Source organism: Periplaneta americana, chromosome 4 (assembly GCF_040183065.1).
Source record: "Periplaneta americana isolate PAMFEO1 chromosome 4, P.americana_PAMFEO1_priV1, whole genome shotgun sequence".
Taxonomy (NCBI): Eukaryota; Metazoa; Arthropoda; class Insecta; order Blattodea; family Blattidae; genus Periplaneta; species Periplaneta americana.
The window spans coordinates 21,873,420-21,887,533 of NC_091120.1; positions in this window are offsets into that span (position 1 = coordinate 21,873,420).

Sequence of the window (14,114 nt, forward strand, 5' to 3'; positions counted from 1 at the left end):
GAACGACTGGCACGATAAAGAGATCTTTGCGATCCTGTGTGCCACACCACTGACGATGTCTGCCGGAGCAGCAGACGAAACGTATGGTAGCAACAGCACCAACAGACCACGGCCCTTTAGCCCGGATAACATTGTTCCATATAACGCCAGCCATAAAAGCCTACATTCCAAGATTCTTCTTGACTGTTTCCTTATAATAATAATAATAATAATAATGATTTATTTAACCTGGCAGAGTTAAGGCCATACGGCCTTCTCTAACACTCAACCAGGAGTAAAAACTGCTTTACAAAAACACTACAAATTTACAAAGTACACGCCTGTGGAGTAACAGTCAGCGCGTCTGGCTGCGAAACCAGGTGGCCCGGGTTCGAATCCCGGCTGGGGCAAGTTACCTGGTTGAGGTTTTTTCCGGGGTTTTCCCTCAACCCAATACGAGCAAATGCTGGGTAACTTTCGGTGCTGGACCCCGGACTCATTTCACCGCCATTATCACCTTCATTTCATTCAGACGCTAAATAACCTAGATGTTGATACAGCGTCGTAAAACAACCCAATAAAATAAAATAAAAAAATACAAAGTACACTACAATTTTACACACAAAACTGAATAAGATAATAATAATAAAATGTAAACAACAAGTAAGAAGAAATCAGACATAATATATAACATAGAGAAGGAAAGAAAAAAGCATAATAAAATGTGAACAGCAGGTCAAAAATAAATGAGGCATACAAAGTATAAAAAAATAAGACAATTATTGATAATAATAATGATAATAAATAAGAATAGTAATAATAATAATGATAATAACAATAATAATAATAATAATAAAATAATAACAGGCGTAATAGTAATAATAATAATAATAGTAGTAATAAAATAGTGCAGTACAAAGCATACAATGAATACAATATTTTTAAGTACACACAGTAAGGAAAGTTATGTTTATATATAGCTCAACTTATCACATTAGAGATATACCATTATCGGAAAATATGAAAACAAAAATATAAAATAAGTTAAAAATCACTAGAACATAAAAAAAAATGTGAATACGTGGAAACATGCAATACAACACTTGTCATAATATTAAGTTAGTTTGGCAACTCGTCATAAGATAATTTTCTAACTTGGATTTGAAAGATTTCAATGTTCGGCAGCCCTTGACTTCAGGCGGCGGAGAGTTCCAGTGACGAGAGGTAGCAACAGTGAAAGATGAGGAATACAGAGATGATGTGTGAAGTGGAATTTCTAGCGTGTTATCGCATTGTGATCGAGTATCAATATTATGATATTATATTAGGCTAGGTAGCGCACATCAGGTTATATCTCTAGCTTCGAGACTTGCTGGTTCCTCATAATACAGCTAGGTAGCAGACTTCACGTTATGTTATTAGCTCCGAGATTATCTGAGTTTCTTCATTGGGATTGGGGCTAGGCACCTGAATTGGCTCTTTTTCAACGTAACGTATTTTCCTTTCTCATCCTGATTGCAGCAGGAGGCACCAGTTGAAATGCAGCAGCAAGTACGAATAGATCACTGAGTAAGAGGAGTCATCGAGTTAAGAATTTAGTTGTCGACCGGAGTGCAGTAGTGAGTATGAGTGAGTACTGGGTAAGAGTGCAGTAGAAAATACGAGTGGAGATGTCGCAGACTACAGTTCGACAGTGTAGAGTCCGAGTGCTGTCGTCAGCCTGAGTGGAGTGCATTGGCAAATGTTGCAGACTACAGTTCGACAGTGTAGAGTCCGAGTGCTGTCGTCAGCCTGAGTGGAGTGCATTGGCAAATGTTGCAGGCTACAGTTCGACAGTGTAGAGTCCGAGTGCTGTCGTCAGCCTGAGTGGAGTGCATTGGCAAATGTTGCAGACTACAGTTCGACAGTGTAGAGTCCGAGTGCTGTCGTCAGCCTGAGTGGAGTGCATTGGCAAATGTTGCAGACTACAGTTCGACAGTGTAGAGTCCGAGTGCTGTCGTCAGCCTGAGTGGAGTGCATTGGCAAATGTTGCAGGCTACAGTTCGACAGTGTAGAGTCCGAGTGCTGTCGTCAGCCTGAGTGGAGTGCATTGGCAAATGTTGCAGGCTACAGTTCGACAGTGTAGAGTCCGAATGCTGTCGTCAGCCTGAGTGGAGTGCATTGGCAAATGTCGCCGACTACAGTTCGACAGTGTAGAGTCCGAGTGCTGTCGTCAGCCTGAGTGGAGTGCATTGGCAAATGTTGCAGGCTACAGTTCGACAGTGTAGAGTCCGAATGCTGTCGTCAGCCTGAGTGGAGTGCATTGGCAAATGTCGCCGACTACAGTTCGACAGTGTAGAGTCCGAGTGCTGTCGTCAGCCTGAGTGGAGTGCATTGGCAAATGTTGCAGGCTACAGTTCGACAGTGTAGAGTCCGAATGCTGTCGTCAGCCTGAGTGGAGTGCATTGGCAAATGTCGCCGACTACAGTTCGACAGTGTAGAGTCCGAGTGCTGTCGTCAGCCTGAGTGGAGTGCATTGGCAAATGTTGCAGGCTACAGTTCGACAGTGTAGAGTCCGAGTGCTGTCGTCAGCCTGAGTGGAGTACATTGGCAAATGTTGCAGGCTACAGTTGGACAGTGGCGAGATCACTGTGCACATTGCCAGACATCGGAGAAGTCATGTCGGAACATGTTGTGTGATATACGGCTATAAACAGCTGTTGCTAGACTTCTTTTGTGATATATGTTGTTGTTTTCTAATGCCAGGCTTTTGACAATAAAGTCATTTGACCTCTTGCACTCCAATATTTTTCAAAGATATTATCATGGCCAGCCACTGAAGCACAGATTTTGAGGTGTTCCGAATCCATCTCTTGGTCTGAGTCGCACAATGGGCAGTTAGGGGACTGATATATTCCAATTCTATGCAGGTGTTTGGCCAAACAGTCATGACCTGTTGCCAATCTAAATGCAGCTACAGACGATTTTCGTGGTAAATCGGGAATCAACTGTGGATTATGATGCAGAGAGTTCCATTTTTTCCCTTGAGATTGTGTTATCAAATTTTGTTTGTTGAAGTCTAAGTATGTAGATTTAATAAATCTTTTCACAGAGTAATACGTAGATTTAGTAACAGGTCTGTAAGTAGCAGTGCTGCCCTTCTTTGCTAAAGCATCCGCATTCTCGTTTCCCAGAATTCCACAATGGGACGGTATCCATTGGAATACAATTCTTTTATTGAGTGATATTAATTGAGAGAGCATTTTAGTTATTTCTGCTGTTTGAGATGAAGGTGTGTGTTTAGAGACTATTGATAAAATAGCTGCTTTGGAGTCTGACAATATAACTGCATTCCTAAATTTATTGATGTGGCATAGAAGATTCCTGAGACTTTCACTTATTGCAACGATTTCTCCATCAAAGCTTGTTGTTCCATATCCAAGAGATCTATAAAGTGAGAAGAGACAGCACGTAACACCTGCACCGGCACCTTGTTCTCTGGAGATCAAGGATCCGTCAGTGTATAAATGAAGCCAGTTTTGTGGAGGGTACCTAATATTAATTGTCTCTAAAGACAATTGTTTTAGTATTTCAGTGTTCACTTCTGATTTCACTATTTCTTCTGTTAAATTTAAATTTAAAATTAGTTTGTGATATATTCCTATTAGGAATCATCAGGAGGGAAATGTCTCCTGACAGTGGAGCATTCAGTGACTGGCGACCATACAAATTATAGCAATATTCGTGCTGTCATACAATCTTCAAATAAACATACGACTCTTTTTGGTTATGGGCCGGGTGCCTGTATGAGTCCGCGTTGCTATTACTGAACACATTGAGTGTTTACTGGATCATGGACTTTAAATAGAATGGGTATGTTAAATCTAGCAGAATAAGAGATGCCATAAAGGGGCTTATGAAAGAATATTGTGTGAGTGTGAAGTATCCGATGCCACTAGCAACTATGTATTTAAGCATTTTTATTGAAATTCTTGCTGTTCTTTTATTAGTGGCGTGTTTATTGTAAATTAAATTCTAATTTATTGGTGAATAATGAGTCATTTATTATAATATTGTGATGAGACAACAAAAATCCCATTACAGAACAGATTCACAGACCTAAAATGAATGAAGGAGCAGATATATGCATCACAACATAACATGATGTAGTAGTTTCCCTGTTGAATTTTCAGAAATGAATGATTTGTGGAGAAATAGTGGATTGATGAGAGACGATAAAGAGAGTAAACTTGTGTCAGAATAGCTGTATCAAGCTATTTTTATCCACATATATTCTGTAGGATTTAAATCTGGACCTCCAACATGACAAATCAACACACTAGAACTTTGGCCGTTGGAGCACCACATTCTATGCAGGAATATCATATCCCTCACGTCAAGGGCTGCGAACATTGAAATCTTTCAAATCCAAGTTAGAAAATTATCTCATGACGAGTTGCCAAACTAACTTCTTACTATTATGACAAGTGTTGTATTGCATGTTTCCACGTATTCACATTTTTTTTATGTTCTAGTGATATTTAACTTATTTTATATTTTTGTTTTCATATTTTCCGATAATGGTATATCTCTAATGTGATAACTTGAGCTATATATAAACATAATTTTCCTTACTGTGTATACTTAAAAATATTGTATTCATTGTATGCTTTGTACTGCACTATTGTATTACTACTATTAGTATTATTATTACTATTAGGCCTGTTATTATTATTTTATTTATTATTATTATTATTATTATTATTATTATTATTATTATTAATATTATCATCATTATTATCATTACTATTCTTATTTATTATTATTATTATTATCATCAATAATTTTCTTATTTTTTTATACTTTGTAGGCCTCATTTATTTTTGACCTGCTGTTCACATTTTATTATGCTTTTTTCTTTCTTTCTGTATGTTATATATTATGTCTGATTTCTTCTTACTTGTTGTTTATATTTTATTATTATTATCTTATTCAGTTTTGTGTGTACTTTGTAAATTTGTAGTGTTTCTATAACGCAGTTTTTACTCCTGGTTGAGTGTTAGAGAAGGCCGTATGGCCTTAACTCTGCCAGGTTAAATAAATCATTATTATTATTATTATTATTATTATTATTATTATTATTATTATTATTATTATTATTATTATTAGACCCTGCAGGATCTGTTACAGTCTCATGCCAGCGCTTGCGTGGTCTTCCCAATTTCCTCTTTCCTCTTGGTACATAAGTAAGAATCTGTTTAGGCCATCTAGTGCGATCCATCCTTTCAACATGTTTTTTCCACTGAAGTCGATATTGTTGGACAAAATTAACTATAGGATCCATTTGTAGTTCCTGCAATATGTCCACATTTTTACGGTGTTCCAGCAAAGAGCATCCTGCTGTTCGTCGCATGAACCTCATTTCAGCTGTCGTCAGGCTTGTAACCTATCCACAGGAACTCTATATTACATTCAAGTCTCTATGCAGGAATATATTCATATTAATAATGCATCAGGAATGGAATATGCCACATTTATAGATCTCGAAGGGACATTAGATTTTGTACGAAGAAGGTTTTATGGAAAGTTTTGAAGTGATATGGAATACTGGGGAAAAAAAATTTTAGTGACTAAAAATCTGATGTCTAATAATAATTCAAATTTTTTGAATAAGCTAAGCCTCTTAAGAGCTTCGCCACTGGTACCAATACCAACAGAAGTTTCTTCTCAAATGGTCACGTCTGTAATAATAGTAAGTAATATAATTAAGATACAGAAAAAAAGAAAAAGTTATACTATTATGTCAATATAATCATACAAAACCAATAACCCATTCATTATTTGAAGACAATAACACAGGATGTTGCAACAAAGTAATTCCAAAGGCATTCATTGTAACTCTTCCTCTCATTTCTTTTTCACACTTCATACATCTCTTTCTCTCTAAAAAAAATAAAAATGCGCATGTTCACGACATGCCCTTTTTAATTGAACAACTTTTTATTAATAGACTGAAGTAAGTCATATCACTTACAAGCATTAACAGTTAAGTAACAGATAAATAATCGTGATTTTAATATGTAACATAAGAAAATAAAATAGTGACAAATTCACTTTATGTATAAATCGGATCATCGATTCTCAAGTGCAGCCCTTGTGGTCACCAAGTATTTGAGTACTATATATACTTTATTGTCATTTTTAGGTACCCATAATTAAAGTTAAGAAGTGAAAATTAATTGCCACAGCCCACATGTAGTCAGTCTATTATTTTTCTGTATTGGTTGTAAGTACACAGCTGCTTTTTAGACATTCTTCCTTGGAAAAACTCGTTATTTTGCTCTCATCGCTGCAAGCAAACAGAAAAATGCATCTTATGTGTGTCAATCTTGTTTTAAAATCGCATGAATATAATATAATTTCCCGAAGACTCATGCTATCATCGAAAGCTATCTTCGAACAGATAATATATGGAAATTCTACAAACTGTTCTTAAAGTACTCTGTTCAATTTCATTTTTGGTGGCGGTAAATTTCAAATGAAGTTTTGTGACATACTTTATATATATTTTTGCTCAATACAGGAATATACACATGAACCCTTGACACGTATTTCATTGAAGCATATAATTTTACTATTACTATTAGCACTAGGTTCACAATGTTCATGATTTATTACTACAATATAAAGTATGGCTACGAAAAATCCATGACGACCACAAGTGCAGCTACAAAAAATGGCTTCTGAGAACCACTGACATATTTACTTACTGAACTGACACCAAAATGTCAATATTAAACTCTTACAAACCTGCTAAATCCAACTGTTATAAAGTTTCGGGTTGCTATGTTTTTATTGTAAAAGTTATGAAACATGTTTTGTGAAGAAAGATAGTTATAATTATTGTCATTATGACAAAATTCTTATTTGTAAGAAATATAGTATCCACATGCATTAGTTTATATATTATCTTAAGAAATAATTTATACCCAATTATGGAGTACCGAACCTCTTCTATAGTTGTCATAAATGTTTTAAGTAATTACTGCAATCAATATAATGTGCAGTTTGCTGTAAGTTTGTGGGAACCAATACTAAAATAATGAAGCCGTGGAAATGAAGGGGAACTATGCGCCACTTTAACATCTAAAGACATACATTTGCAAATAAATAATAATAATAATAATGTTCTGTATTCGTACTTTAAATTTTACATAAATTAACATGATTCATTACATATTCCTCGATGGAACGCTCCAAGTACTGGTAGTATTTTTGAGAGCAACACATAAGTTAGCATTCTGTCCCCTGGCTTCATTTCCAATTTTACAATTCATTTTGTCTTCAGATAAATCTAATTTTATATAATAAAATGTTTCAAGTTCAATCTATAAGATTCATCTATTTTGCAAATGTTTATTTGCTATAACATTGTATATAGAACATTAACGTTTTTGCCTTTTCGCCATCACCAGATATTGTTAAGAAACACGTAATCTAAACCTTGAACAAATTAAAAATGTGCATTGTAATATGCATGACAAAATAGATTTTCATGAGTTTTATGTAGTATGTCTTATAAGTAAAAAGGTTTATTTAGAAAAAGATTTCCAGGAAAATATAAATTTGGAAAGTCAATATGATTTCAGATACGATATGATTTACAGATAATTGATTTTCCATTCTCTCGCCCCTCTCAGTACAACTGTTTACACAGGTTTGCAACATATGCAAGTTATTAAGATCAGTGGCGGCTCGTGATAAAATATTATGTGTGTTCACAATTTTGTGGTTCCAAAATCGAAGAGAATTTGAAATTGTACGTTTAGTCTAATATGAAATGTCATGATTCCAATGTTTCACTATCGAAAAAAAACCGTATATAAATTCAAAACGACATATAATAATAATAATAATAATAATAATAATAATAATAATAATAATAATAATAATAATAATAATAGTAATAATAATGAAACTCAGTCTTTCTATTTCCAATTTTTCCTGGTAAGCCAGTTTACCCAGTTCTTTACTGTTCCAAATTTCATTGAACAGAGTTCATTGTTTACGTTTGTTAAAAATGAATATACATACCACAGTCCCGTTATTTACAAACGCGTGTGTTCAGTAATATATTTTGATTCACAACACACTGATACACTATAGCCTATACCAGTACTGTAATCCCATTCGCATAGATTGATTGCTATAAATACATGCCAGTAAATATTATTCTTAAATATTATACACTACCATACAGATACTTAAATTCATACCACCACCACAGTCAGCCAGCACGTGTTTGAAAGCCAAGCTATGCTATTATGCCGACACTGAAGCATAGTAATTCACAAACTACACTCTCGTAGCAGCAATGTACACACATCTACGTAAAGTAAACGTTCCTACAGTCAGATGCTGACATCTACAGACTTTTAAATTTCCTCGAGATATAGCACGTGAACAATAGGCACCGATGCACCTGACATCTGTAGGATAGATACTCATCATGTTCACTTAACGCTTTGTGCTCTTGACGAGTCATAAGCGGCCAGCTAAAGACAATTTTCTCCCGCGCATGCGTGAAATTCCTGTAACCATCTCGAAAAGAGCACGACTTGTACGTGAACGGATGTTGCCAAGTTTACATAAGAAGTTTATGCAAGATGCGGGAAGTTTAAAATAGGTACTCGATTCTGATATTATACATCCCCACTACGTCAATACGGTATCAAATAATAAAACTAGTCGTGCATTAATGGAAACAAGGTGTTCACGTGCTCTTGTGCTCTCATTGACGCACCGCCACTGATTAAGATTAATATAAACTTAAACTTTTTGATCCAAATTTACACATTTTTCCTTCATTTCAGCATACCACCCACTAAAAACCTACAAGCATATGTTTCTACCAATACAATGATGTTTGCTACTATTTGAATGCAGTACTTTTTATACGCAATCAATAAGTAAGTTTCAGCAGGATACAATCATTCACTTCAGAATTCTTTAGCCACTTAATAATTCTTAGATAAATCATTGAAACATGTATTTTACAGATTCAAGATTTGATGAATGAAGAACAGCCAAATGTATTGCTAAACAACTACTAACGATTAATTGTAACAGCATGGCAATATACGACACATAAGATTTTATTAAATTTTATCACTATTTATTATTAATTTTATTAATTACCTATTATCGATTTTATAAATTGTCATTTAAATAATGTATTGATATCACATCACCATTCCACTCATAATTCCCTGGTAATTAATTATAAATTCAACAATTAAGTCTTTTCCACCAATATTTAATTATTGCTGATATTTGTATTTTGTTAATAATTTAATGCAAGATATAATATAACACGCTTGTCATTTTTAATCATTTCATATGGGTTTTTGTAACATGAGTTATATGTATCTGAAATCATATCGACTTTCCAAATTTATATTTTCCTGGAAATCTTTTTCTAAATAAACCTTTTTACTTATAAGACATACTACATAAAACTCATGAAAATCTATTTTGTCATGCATATTACAATGTACATTTTTAATTTGTTCAAGGTTTAGATTACGTGTTTCTTAACAATATCTGAAGATGCCGAAAAGGCGAAAACGTTAATATTCTATATACAATGTTATAGCAAATAAACATTTGCAAAATAGATAAATCTTATAGATTGAACTTGAAACATTTTATTATATTCATTTCTAATGTCTGTATCACAGACATTCTATGATTCGACATATTGTTAATTTTTTGCTATTAATGCTTGTCTGAAACCAAGGATTAGTATCCTAGCAGCAAGTGTCATGTATCATAGAATTAGGCAAAGTGTCATAAAATGGAGATAATGGTAAATACAATCAATATTTATCAAAATGGAAGACATGTCTCCCCAACCCCAATTTTATTTATAAATTGGGGAATCTTACATACACATACTGTACATACTAAGCAAAATACATTTCTTGGGTTACTAGCTTTACATTGTATAGTATACACAAAAATAATATTTGCATTCTATGATCTGAATTATCTTCCCATGTCTGAACATGACATTATCAAGTAAGTACCTAACAAAAGTTAGTTAGGTATACTTTAGTTAATTTAAATAGCATTACGACATTTTAGTTATGCAGTATTGTTTACTTTCTCAATGTAGGAAATACTATAAAAGTATTAGGATTACCAGTACGCAAAATTTAGATACACACATATAGTCGGACCATCGGATCTGTGCCCCTGTAAGATATGCGAACTGAACTCTAATTTCTTGTCAGCCTCAGTAATTCATTTCTCTCCCTGCATTCCTATCTCCCTCTTTTCTATCTCTCTCCCTTTCTGTCCCCACTACTCAAAATTTTGGCCTTCTTGCGGGACAGTTTATAATATTTGCACTTATAGTCCAGTGTTGTCAACTCAACATGAATACTGTAGCACGGAGTGGCGAAAGAAATATTATTAAGCAAGTACGTAATAGCATTTTGTGATGAAGAGAAACAAACAGATCAATATCTGTTTCTTATAAATCAGGCAATGAAAAGAGCAACTGATATCATAGTGAGGCTTATTTTATTTCAATTGATTATGTATTAAAATTATTTACTTAACTAATACTAATAACACAACATTTTATGTAATTTATATAGACAGGTCAGAACTCCTAATAAAGAAAATCAGGAGAGAGGGAGTCTGTGCAGGAGATGAAAAGCTAGAATCACCAGAGAAGAACAGACCAAGGCAACTTTTAATTATTGTAGATGATATGAACTGATGTATTTTAAGAAGAAAGATACAAGAATTTTATACCATTCAGAAAGAAGTTTCAACATTGAAGAAATTACTGAAGCTTGCGAGAGAAGTAATAATTTCCAAGGTTGGAGAGAAAAACTACGGAAAGTGATTCGAGACATGGGATTTAGGTTTAAAAAATGTAGAAATGCAAGATGTATTTTGATTGAAAGAAATAATATTGTAGCATGGAGGACCAGTTATTTATGACACTGTTTGACGGAAGTTTGGCAACATCCCTATTCGGCAAGGTTCGTGGCCTGCTGTTCAACGTGGTGGGAGGAAAGCGGGTGGAACGGAGTGAGTACAGGCGTTAACTTTTCCAAGAACGACGACAGCGCTGAAGGAGCACAGATCCAATGGTCCGACAATACAACATATAAACTGTACGTATGTAGGCCTATGTGCACACACACACACACATACACGCACATTATTATTCATTGAAATTATAACACAGCAGTATCACAAGGTTCAGCAGTGTGTTTTTGTGAGTAGGCCCACATATCTTCTTGTTTTGTACATTTGACAGTTCATACTTTTAATAAGTGTAATAATGACACAAGCATTTTTATTATACAAGATTAAACAGAAGTTAAAATTTGTTAAAAATTGGATGGCTTAGAAAAAAATATGTTTCAAAGATTTTAGAAGGATATTCATGAATATGTTGTATTAAAACATAGTATAATATTAATAAATAATAATAATAATAATAATAATAATAATAATAATAATAATAATAATAATAATAATACGCAAAATTTAAATACTGATCACGCAAATTGCAAAAAAACTTAATAATGACCCCTCTCCCCTTGACAACATTTTGCGTATGCTACTGCCTGTGAATGATTTCAGTGACTTTGTTGATGAAAGAGATACTCAAATTTTAAAATCAACAAAAAAACAATGAAAATGGTGATTATGAGTTTTGGTGGAGTAGAAAGAGGATTCATTTTAGTAAATAGCATTGCAACAGACAAAAGAAATACCGGTAATCTCTGCTTGTTGGAAACATCTCATGAGAGTGTAGCTTATAGGGAAGCCTCTGGTTGGGATTCAACAATTTTCATGAATCTTGGCTACGTCTTGGACACCATACAGTTACTGACGGCCATGTCAAGGAGAAAGGAAGTATACAGAATATTCACAACACCAATTAGTTTTGTGGTCACTTCAGACAGAATAAGTGCATTTTTAATTATGTTACATACAATTCTGTAATAGCATGTTGCATTGTAATTTTCCCACATTTGTAGCCCTCTATTATTACCAGAACCTCATTTAAAATTCTTCATATTAAAATTATAAAAATTTCTGTAATTAACGAAGAGAACCAGTTGTTAAAAATTCAGAATGACACCCCTGATAAAACTACGTTCTACAGAGATGGATTTCTAACAGAGATGTATCAAGTAAGGACAAAATTATAAATAATATTATAACACAAAAAATGAAAGTGCAAGGATCACTTGTAGATTTTATGAAAACAAAACAATTAAGATGGTTTGGTCATATAAAGAGGATGGCAGAAGATAGATTTCCGAATGGATTTCAACGGGAAAAAGGAAGAGGGAAAGACCAAAATTGACATGGACACAAAGAATAATTAGAATAATGAGAGAAAGGGGCTTGGAAAATAGGGCATGGGAGAATAGAGAAGAATGGAGAAAGGCTGTAGAATCCTGAAAATGGGTACAGGAAGATGTCCTAGGACATTGTAAAACCCGATAATAAATAAAATATGTGTATATGTATGTATGTAACACACCAAATAATATAAAATGACAAGATGAATAGAGTAAAACGGGTTGGGGACAACTTGCCACAGAAAATTAGCCACAGAGGCAACTCGCCACATAATTGAAATTCGTATCAAAGACAATTCGCCACACATTAAAATTCATGTGAAAGGCAATTGGCCATATACTAAAATTCGCTACAACTTGTAATAGCCTATATGAAGGTAATACTCAAATTCGCAACAATTTATAATATATTCCTATGGTAACACAAGACAAATTCAGAAGCTGTAAACTAATTCGGAACTATGGCGGAAGAAATTCCCTTCACAAAATCAGAAAGAGGCTCTGGCAAATTAATTTATCTTGGCTACATGTACATGAGACTCAGAGAAAATGAGAATGGAGTTGAAACCAAATTTCATATACATAGCAATTTACATACTTAGTGGAATTTACAATTATTAATCTCTGTATCTATTCGCACAATATAGAGCTTCTGGAAGTCATGGATTTATCTTTGTACCCCAGTGTGGCAAATTGTCTATTTGTGGCAAATTGTCTATATGTGACGAATTGTCTATTTGTGACGAATGGTCTATTTGTGACGAATTGTCTATCTGTGGCGAATTGTCCCTATTACCGATTTTCTGTGGCCAATTGTCCGGAACCGGAGTAAAACAATATAACAGTTATCATGACGCAATAAAATGTCCAGTTATTCATTATTCTGGCCTTATTCCTCTTAGCAACACATAAATAAGTGGTGCAATGAAGAGATCACTACAGAATTTTTGGTGTCATAAGCTATAGCCCCTATGACGAAATGTATATGGGTGTTATTAGTATGCGAGGAAAAGATGGCCACTATAAAAGGAATCAAATTTAATTTTTGATGCTGTTTAAATTGTTGACTTCTCGTACAATAGATCATTACTGCCTACAACACCAACATTTTCAAGAGTCGAACAGTCTCTGCAGAAGCATGCAGAAGTGTTGGCATTGAAGACTGCCAATTTTAACATTTTCTGTAACAATCACTTTAAATAAAATTTGTTTCTCTCACATGCTTATATTGTTTTTACATTTCATCACTTAGACAATAACACGTGGCACCAAAAATTCTGTACAGTAGAACCCCGATTATCTGTCACCCTATTAACCGATTGGTGGATTATCCGACTGTCTATTTATCACTCTTTTTTACTTCATAAATAAATAACTTATATGAAGTACTGTTTTGTACATCACATTAGTAGATTCTACATATGTTTTGCTAGAGAGTGTTATTACAAGCATTATCGTTACACAACATTGTCTACTATTCGAATTGCCATTATATGATATAACTTGTATATGAAATGTCTTCCATGGGTGTTAACAGAAAACGTGTTGTGCTAAGAATCGAAAAAAATAGAAATAATTGAATGGTTTGAGAAAAAGAAACTGTGGCTCATCTCGCATCAGAATGCGAGAATGGAGTTACAACTGCACGATTTAATAAAAAAACAAGGATATAGTATTAAAAAATATGTAAATCTACAACATGAAACCTCCTTTATTTTCTTATACAGTCATTACAAAGGGCTTCCTTGTCCCTTAAAA